Source organism: Malania oleifera, unplaced genomic scaffold (assembly GCF_029873635.1).
Source record: "Malania oleifera isolate guangnan ecotype guangnan unplaced genomic scaffold, ASM2987363v1 ctg136, whole genome shotgun sequence".
Lineage (NCBI taxonomy): Eukaryota > Viridiplantae > Streptophyta > Magnoliopsida > Santalales > Ximeniaceae > Malania > Malania oleifera.
Window position 1 is genome coordinate 32,136 of NW_026651715.1, and position 9,959 is coordinate 42,094.

Here is a 9,959-nt window from a genome sequence, read left to right on the forward strand (position 1 = left end):
TTTTTTATCCCTATGATTTTATTGCAGGGGTATGAGCCTTCGGGCATTACGTACCCTAAGCTCTGACGGAATATATATATGTATATATATTATCTTTATTTATTTATTTATTTTTCACATGTATTTGTAAATTCATAAAAAAGGAGTAATTTAAAGACTTATTAGATTAACTTAGGGATAATTTCAAATTAATTAGGTACCGTTCGTAAGAACGGGCGCGTAGGGGGTGCTCGTACCTTCCCCTCGCGTAACTGAACTCTCGACCCCAACTCTGGTAAGGTAGACCGATTCTACCCCTAACGGGGTAGTAATCATGTGTTCTAACCGCACTAAAGGTTAGTGGCGACTCCGACATTCCATGTTTTTCCATGAAAATATTAAAATGATTTTTGATTTCGCCGCCTGGGGCACACGCGCTCCCGGGACCTCGCAACAAGTCTCTCTCTCTCTCTCTCTCTAGCAGTTATGGCTATTGGTGACCAAGCCCACCTTTGGTGGAGCTAGGGTAGGCTCTCCCTTTTTCTCTAACTTTTTTCTCTCATTCTCTTATCTTTCTCATATCTCTCCTCCACCTCTCTCAAATCTCTATTTGTTGTCTTGATTCTCTCTCAGATCTCACTCTTTTCTCTTTTTTTGTAGGTCTCGATTCAAATCAAGATAGAGAGCCTCGAGCTCTCTACGATTTGATCCTAAATCCTAAGCTTAAGCTGAATCCCAAAGGTGAACCCTCTTAAATATTTACTTTATTTTTTTCCTTAATCAAATCTCTCTTTATCTCAATTTCTTTCTTTCACATTTTCCTTTCTTTTGTTGATGTTTTCTTGTGTTTTCCTATAAGCCAAGTGGGATCCTAGGGTTTAGGTGTGACTAGGGTTAAGGTTAGGTTAACCTAGGGTATGGGTAAGGGTTAAGCTCGAGTTAAGGTTTAGTTGGGTTTAGGATTTGTGGGCCAAGGGTCTTGGGTTTAGGAATTGGGCCTAGGCTAGTCTAGGCTAGGTTAGGTTGGGTTAGTATGAGATTGGGCTTAGGCTAGTTGGGGATGAGTTAGTTTTTTGGGCTTCGGGTAATTTGCTTGTGCTAGATAAGCAGATTGGGCTTTAGTTATTAGGACCAGGTTGATTTTGGTTTTGGGCTATTGTAGAATGAGTTTTGGTTTGGCCTAGGATAAGTTGGATTGGGTAGAGTTAGGCTGGGCTAATTTGGATTGGGTCGAGTTAGGCTAGGCTTGGGACTAGGTTTTAGGTCTTAGGTCAATGGGCCAGAGTCAGCAGGTCTAGGATGTAGGGTAGTTGACTCAGGCGGGGTTTGGTTTGACTAGGATTTTGGTCGCTAGACCTAGGTCATGGATGGTATTTGGGTCAATTATTCGGGTTTGTTCAGGAATTTAGGCAAGGGTTTTTGTAGGGTTTTGATGGGGCGTTTTGAAATCTTGGCTGGTGAATTTTGGTTCAAATTTTTGGACTTAGAACTCGAACAAATGTTAGGCAAATAAAAAACGTATGATGTCAACCATTTATGTTAAATTTGTTTCGTTCTTTAAACTAAATCAATAATTCAACCCAAACAATTCATGAATTGAATAGGATAAGGTGAGGGGAAGTGGTACTAACCTTTTAGGTCTTTAACTCCTCCTCCTGATCTGCCTTTGTTTCTATTTCTTTCTTCTCCTCTACTTATTGTTCTCCCTTCTCAGAGACTCTAGGGATCTCCCAGCCTATGAATGTTTTTCAGGCACTGCCCCCCTTCTCAATCCTTCTACCCTCACTCTTTCTTTCTTTCTATTTCTTTGCTACTCGAGTAGTTCTCATCTGGGTGCTTTCTCTTGTGTTCTTGAGTGCCCCCTTCTGTTCTTTGTAGTCTATTTATAGGCTAGGGAGGGGGAACAAAATGCTAACTTGGTTAAGATATGCTTGGGCTGATAGGGGGCAAGCCCCTCTATTTTTCTAAATCTTTTCATCAATCTTCTTAAATTAGTTTCATTATTGAGTTTTTTTTTTAATTATTTTGAAATATAAGGACATTTATTGTAATAAAAAAATAATTTTGTCAACACAAAATATGAGCACACGTGTTTTCAAAAAGTTGATAAAATGGATTGGCGTATAATGCAAATCATGAAAACATGTAAAGTTATCTTTTGGTAAAAAATTACTTTTTTTAATTTCACAATAGAGCAATATTCAGTGCTTCACTTGTAAATATCTATGTGTTTCAAGATCAAGCTCTGTGAAAAGTAAAAAGTAATTCTTTGTGAAAGATTCGATACAATAAATAGGTAAAATCACATATAAGACTTGAGTAGCATCACAAGGATGAGAAATCGGGGAAAATGAATTATTTTATATTGCATTTACAATTCGAGAAGGCTTCCTTGCGCCATATCCTCACTTTTTTAATTAAAAATAAAGTCTAGCCTTTGAAAAAAAAAAAAAGCGGAAAGATTTAATTTTTATTCTCATAGATGTGCAAGCCAAGTGATTGGCTTCAATAATTTGAAAAATAGAAGTTCAATATTTTTCTTTATAAATATATTCATTAAAAATTTTCAGAACTCTATAGAAAGAAAAAGGGATTAAAATTTTAAAATTTTCAATATATAGAGAAAATGTATAAAAAGAAATAAAAATTAAAAGTTTAAGAAAAATAAGTACTATTTTAAGTATAAGCAGTTTGTGAGGAAAAAATGTTTTTGCTGATAAACCTAAATACTAATAGTATTTTTCTTCTAAAACTCCTACACGTGGTTGCTATATTTTTTTTTTGGAACTTTTATTCTTTTCATTCCTTAAAAGTATTCAAACCTCTTAATTGCAATGAATTGTTCCAATGAAAACAAATTGGGTCTGCAGGTCCTCGGGATGCCGCCCACCTTGTCGTTTGCAAGTCCATCTTCTACTGTCGATTCTCTTTGCAAAATTTCATTCTTTGTTATTCACAAATTGATGCAAGGAATGTTACTCCATTAAATTAAACAAGTAATTTGTGTGCACATACTTTTATTATTTTGTTCCCAAAAAGTACTACTAAATTTTCTAAAAGTGTTTTTCTTCTAGGACTCCTTCACATGGTCACTATATTTTTTTCCAACTTTTATTCTTTTCATTCCTTAAAAGTATTCAAATGTTTTAATTGCGATTGTTCCGGTGGAAACAAATTGGGTTGCAATGGATGCTAGTCCTCGGGATGCCACCCACCTTGTCCTTCTATAAGTAATTTGTGTGCACGTACTTTTGATTAAATATATTTAAAAAGTTTTTAATATTTTTGCATGACGTGGGCTACAAAAAAGTTAATATTAGTATTCATTGTGTTTGAGTAGACATATACATGCTTATTTGGACAAGCTTATTACTTTGTTTTCGAAAAGTCCTATTAGATTTTCTAAAAAATAAATTCCATGTCCAAATTAGTTTGCACCAAACTCAAAATTTGGTTGAGTTATCAATGAGTTGTATAAACTGGAAAAGATGGGTACGACTTATATGAGATATGTTTAACTGATTTCCTGTTAGTTTTGGTTTATGCTTTATGTTATTTATCTTTTGCTTGTTTTGTTGCGCAAGATTTGTTTTGTAGGCCCTTGTTTTGTTTTGTTTTATTTGGACTTGTAATCCTGTTTTGGCCGGATGTTGGTATTGTTTTTTGGGAGACCTTTAAAGTTGTCTTTTATTTCTCCCTTTGATTGTCTTGTAACCACGGTATTCTTTCGCAAAAAATTAGGATTTATCAATAAATAAATGGAGGTGTCGCCCTTCTTAAAATATATATATATGAATGTGAGGAAAAAGATTTTTGCAAATAAACCTAAATACTAATAGTGATTTTCTTCTAGAACTCCTTCACATGGTCACTATATTTTTTTCAATCTTTTATTCTTTTCATTCCTTAAAAGTATTCAAATGTTTTAATTGCAATTGTTCCGGTGAAAACAAATTGGGTTGAAATGGATGCTAGTGCTCAGGATGACGCCCACCTTGTCTTTCTATAAGTAATTTGTGTGCACCTACTTTTGCTTAAATATATTTAAAAAGTTTTTAATATTTTTGCATGGCTTGGGCTATGGACCAGTTAATATCACTATTCATTGTGCTTGAGTAGACATATACATGCTTATTTGGACAAAATTATTACTTTGTTTTTGAAAAGTCCTATTAGATTTTGTAAAAAATAAATTCCATGTCTAAACTAGTTTGCACCAATCTCAAAGTCTGGTTGAGAATATATGTGTATGTGAGGAAAAAGATTTTTGCAAATAAACCTAAATACTAATAGTGATTTTCTTCTAGAACTCCTTCACATGGTCACTATATTTTTTTCAATCTTTTATTCTTTTCATTTCTTAAAAGTATTCAAATGTTTTAATTGCGATTGTTCCGGTGAAAACAAATTGGGTTGAAATGGATGCTAGTGCTCAGGATGACACCCACCTTGTCCTTCTATAAGTAATTTGTGTGCACCTACTTTTGCTTAAATATATTTAAAAAGTTTTAATATTTTTGCATGACTTGGGCTACAAACCAGTTAATATTACTATTCATTGTGTTTGAGTAGACATATACATGCTTATTTGGACAAGCTTATTACTTTGTTTTCGATAAGTCTTATTAGATTTTCTAAAAAATAAATTCCATATCCAAATTAGTTTGCACCAAACTCAAAGTTTGGTTGAGAATACATGTCAATTTTGGCACATGCATATTATAACATATTGATTAACTAAAATTTAGTTCTATACATATACATCAAAGTTCGCATATATTCTCAACTGAAAGTTGGAATTTGAATGCAAATTAATTTGGAAATACAATAACGCCATGTTTGGATAGGATTCGAATTTGGAGTTGCATTGGAATTGAATAAAATATCATACAAAATTATATTAAAACTTATTCAAACCCACCCCAAATCCAAATTTAAAGTTGGAAATCTATGCTCACAAACGCAACGTTATTTCTTTTTTGATTCAATAAATTAATCCTATTCAAAAATTTGAAATCTAATGATATTTATTGTAGCGAATAAATTAAATTTGTAGCTATTTGCTTAATTAGCTTACTTTAATCATTAATTAGGAATAAGATTTGTAAACACCATATTTGGCCCAATCATTATATAGCAAAATTTAGGGATTTTTTAGTTTAAGGCATTTTTAGATTGTTTTTGTAATTTAGTTTTTGAGGTTACAAAGAGTGTCATCTGATGTCTTTGCCTAAGCAGTCACGCTCTAGATGGGTCTCTTATTCACTCAACCTCACCACCCTATTTTGAATAGTCTTGCACTGGGAAAGTTATACAATATTGCATTTGCATTTTCTTAGAATATAACCAAAATGATAAATACATTCAAAAACAAAAAAGAAAAGAAAAGTCTAATAAAAAAAAAAAAAAGGCTCCTGACTGCCCTTAGAGCTCCTACACCTGCACACACAAAGATCAAACTGAAGTTTGTAAAAGCCTAGGCCTAAATATTGGGTCTGACTTTTAAATTTGAGGCCCACTATGGCTTGTGCTAGATTTGAAGCCCAACCTGGACTTTTTTTGAAACTAAGGCCCATTGTGTGCTTGTGCTAATTTTGAGGCCCCAGATGGGCTGGTTTTTAATTTCAGGCCAATAATGGGCTTGGGTTTGGTTTAAAGCCTAACTTGGGAAGTTTTATTTCTTAAAAAAAGAAGGGTGTGTTGCCCAACCTTGCCTAGCCCCTAGGAAATCCCCAACAAGCGACAATTTTTTCCTCACTTACTCCACTCTATAGCCACAAAACAGAGCAAACTCCCTAGAGTCTGCTTCCCTAGCACCACCTCTTACTAGCCCCCAGGAAAATCCAAAGCTAATTAGGTCCCTACCCTCTCCATTTAGTCTATAAATAGAAGGTGTTTAGTAGAGAGAGAAAAAAAACTTTTGGGATAATTGGGAGGCTATGAAGACCTCAAGAGAGTTGCTCGAGAAGAAAGAGAGAGAATAGAAAGGGTAAAGCTTTGTTGAGAGTAGAAAAGGAGAAGTAGAGGCTTCCTAGGGTTGAGGAACTCTTAGAACACTTGAGCAAGAAGAAGAGAAGAAGCAAGAGAGAAAGGAAGTAGAGAAGGAGAAGGCAAAATCAAATAGAAAGAAGGAGGATTTAGAGGCCCAAGGTGGGTAACCTTTCCCATATGTTTCTCTAATTCCCTAAATTGTTGGATTATTATGAGCTGCTCCACTCATTGCCCTGATTTCTTTTATATGTTTGAGCCCCAAATCCCCTAACATAACACTTAATCCCCCAAAAAAAAACACTCAAATTCCTCCCCCAAGCAAAGCATTCAATCCCTAAAAAAATGCTCTCAAAACAACAAAGCCCCAATATTACGTCAAAAATCCCCAAACAAAGCACTCAAAACTCTACAAAATCTCCCCCCCCCCCCCCCAAAACCTTATCAAAAGCCTCAGGAAAAACCAAAAATGAAGAACAAGACCAAAGTGCATAACTCGAGCCCTTAAATTGCCTAAAACTCCCAAAAACCACAAGTTGACCCGAAAAAGCCACCTAAAAAAAATTTAGGTCATCTTGACCCGAATACCCTATCTTGACCTGAAAATTCGAGTCAAACTACTCGGAATCAGCTTAATTTGACTGAGAACCCTAATTGAATATTCAAACTCGGGTAAACTTGACCTAGATTCAAGTCAACCCAACCTGAGTCCAATGACTTGGGCCTAATCTGACTACTTGATGCAAGTCAGCCTTGACTTGTGTCAACTAATGTAAACCCATTCAACATTAACCTAGCCTATTGACTCAAAAGCCTAAAGCCCAATGAACTTATCTAAACCTAAGGCCCTTGACCCCTTAAAATCTAAGCCCAAGCCCAACTCACCTTAGCCCAACCTTGAACCTAACATCAAGCCTAAAGACTACAGCCCAACACCAAGACCAAAACTTAAAGCTTAGAACTCCCCAACCCAAAACCACCCCAAACCTAAACACTTATAGTTCAATTGGGTCTGACTCATTAATCTAGCCCAATCCTGAAACCCATAAGGCTCAAGTGAGCCTGATCTAGCCTAGACCCATAACATAAACTTGACCCAACTCCTATGCCCAATCCTAAGCACAACTGAGCCCAACCTGGACCACCTTGACTCAAGCAAGGCCTAACCCATAACCGATCCTAACCTAAGCTCAAGACCCCAAACCCAACTAAACCCTTAACCTAACCCTAAATCTAACCAAAGCACAAACCTAACGAAACCCCTAACCTAACCCTAACTTGAACCCCAATTTAACCTAAACCCAACCTAACCAACCCAAAATGGGCTATCTCCTATGTACAACCAACCCAATCCCTTGAACCATGTTTGACTTATAAGAAAATTGTGATAAAATGCAAAGAACACCAAAAAAATTCAAAAAAAAAAAAAAAAAAAAAATGAAAATAGAAAAAAAAAATAGTGAAGGGATTTACCTCTATGAGATTTGGAGTGAGAAGCATAGCAAAGAGCTTGAAGCTTTGTACCCCCATCCTTCATTTGACCTGCAAGAGTAGGGGAAAAAAAAGGTTAGAGATTTAGCAAGACCTGAAAGAAATCAAAGAGAGAGAGGGGAGACAGAGAGTGAATATAGGAAAATGGGGGTTACCTAGGTTAGGTGGGGATGGTGATGGAGGCTGCCTACCGTGGTGGCCATGGCATCCATAGTAGAAAGAAAGAGAATGGAATGGAGAGAGAAAGAGTGCAAAGTGTTGACACCCCAATTTTAACCAGGCTACCCCAAGAAAGCCTAGCAAAGCAAGAGTTGACTTCAAACCACTGAATGACTCCAAATTGAGAAATTAAAACCCTGACCTTTCGCTCAAGTCTTCCAGATCTCAATTGAGTCCCTAAAATGTGGAGTTGAGTCCTGCAAAGGTCCAACCTATGTCCTAGACTTGTGAGCTAGCCATTGGTCTTTAGAGTTTTCAGATTTTAGAGTTACTGTTCTTCACATTATGCCTAAGTCCAGTTCTAGGTTTCCGATTCTGAAATCAAAGACCCAAAATCTAGCATGGAATCCCATGATTTGACATAATAAACCAGGCCATCTGTTGTATCCAATATTCGGTTTCATCTTGTAAGGAATGATTTTAATCTTTCGAGAGCCAACTTAGTTAGTTGAGTCCTTTTAAATTCCAAGTCTAGGCTTTCTTTCACCTCAATCGAATCCCACTGAGTTGGACTTGAATTTTCAAGAATATCCAAATTCCAACAATCCAATTCCTTTCTCGGTTTCTAATGCGAAATTGAATTCCATCTCCCATGTTCTTAAATAGGGTCATTCGAGCTTGTGGACTTTCAAGCTTAAGTATTTAGATTTTAAACCAAGTTCAATATTTTCAAAACCAAGTCTTCGATCTTAAGTTTTTAAGTCTGAAATCATATTTTTGCTAGAATGTTGAAATAATTTTATTTTCAGTGCCAATTGTATCAAAATTGGTCAGCTAGAAGTCTGAATGCACCCCATGACATAGAGCACGTGTGCATGTGTGAAAGGATGACGAAAATAAAAAATATACATACAGAAAAGTAAAGGAGATTGCATGTAGTGGTCATATTTGAAAAACACAAAGAAGGAGGTACAAATAAGGTTGCAGCAATGTAAGATTACATGAACGGTAGGGAGGGATGTTATAGGGAAAATCACCAGGTGCATACATTAGAAAATAAATAAAAAATAATATATATAAAAAAAAAAGGACAGATGCTTGATTCTCTAATCTCGGGCTGCCACCTGGAGGTTCTCAAAAGCCCTCCACTCCAGTGCCACCATCTGGAGTATTTGCGCACAAAGACACAAAAAGACAAAATTGGTTAGTAATAGAGAAAGGGAATGCAAAAATAAAATTAAACCAGATATACCTTACTCATCAATCTGATACCGCCACATGGAGACATTCAAAATGCCCTCCATTCCCTGTTGGCCATGTAGACCCTCAGGATCACCTGCGCACAAGAAAGGGAGAGTTGGTTAGTTGGGAATCAAAAAGAAAATCAGTCACACGTGCAAGGAAAGTTATTCCCTAACCAAATTGGTTAGGGGAATTAGCGCCAAATACCTCCCAAGCCTCCCTATAAATAGGGAGGCTCGCGCACTATAGTAGGGGAGAAGAGGGCACAGAAACCCTGCGGGAGTTGGGAGAGAAAGAAATCAGAAAGAAAGGGAAGGTTCTGCCTATTTTGAAAAAGAGAAAGAGAAAGGAGATAACATAAAAATGTTGGGAAAATAGAGGAAATTGGGAGAGGAGAGAAAGTGAGTCACATATTCTGCAGAATTCAGGGTATGGAGCAGTAAGTGTGTACAGAAGTAGGGCAAGTCAGGAGTAAAAATCGCCACACATTCAAGACAACCTCAGACAGAAGGACAGACAGACACATACCGAAGGGAGAAGAAGATAGGAGGAGCACAAGATAACGTAAATCTCTTCTCCCCATGTCTTAATTCTGAGAAGTTGAATTGTGCCATCTTGTTCGCGTTTGAATGCAGGTACCCCTAGTAGTCAGGTCCTCACTTGAACTTAAACTCAGGGTGCTTATGGCTTAGACTCGAACCCAAGTCTGGGTTCGAGTTCTTCAATGACTACCTAAAACGGAGCTCTGTTCCTGAACCAAGCCTATACCCATTTTCTAAAACAACCAAGCCTATACCCATTTTCTAAAACAACCAAGCCCATACCCGTTTTCTAAAGCAACCAAGCCCACACCCTTTTAACACACCCTAAGCCCATTTTAAAACCAACTCAAGGCCCATTTGAAAACTTTTACCCCAAGCCTGTTCCAAAATAGCCTGAAGCCCATTCACCCTACTCAGCCCATTTTCCAAACACCCCCAAGCCCACTCGAAAACTTAGGCCAAGCTCATTGAGCCCACTAGACCTCACGCGTGTCCATCCACACGTGCTCCACCCCACTCACTCCTTAACCCACACACGTGTCTTGTCACGTGTGCCAG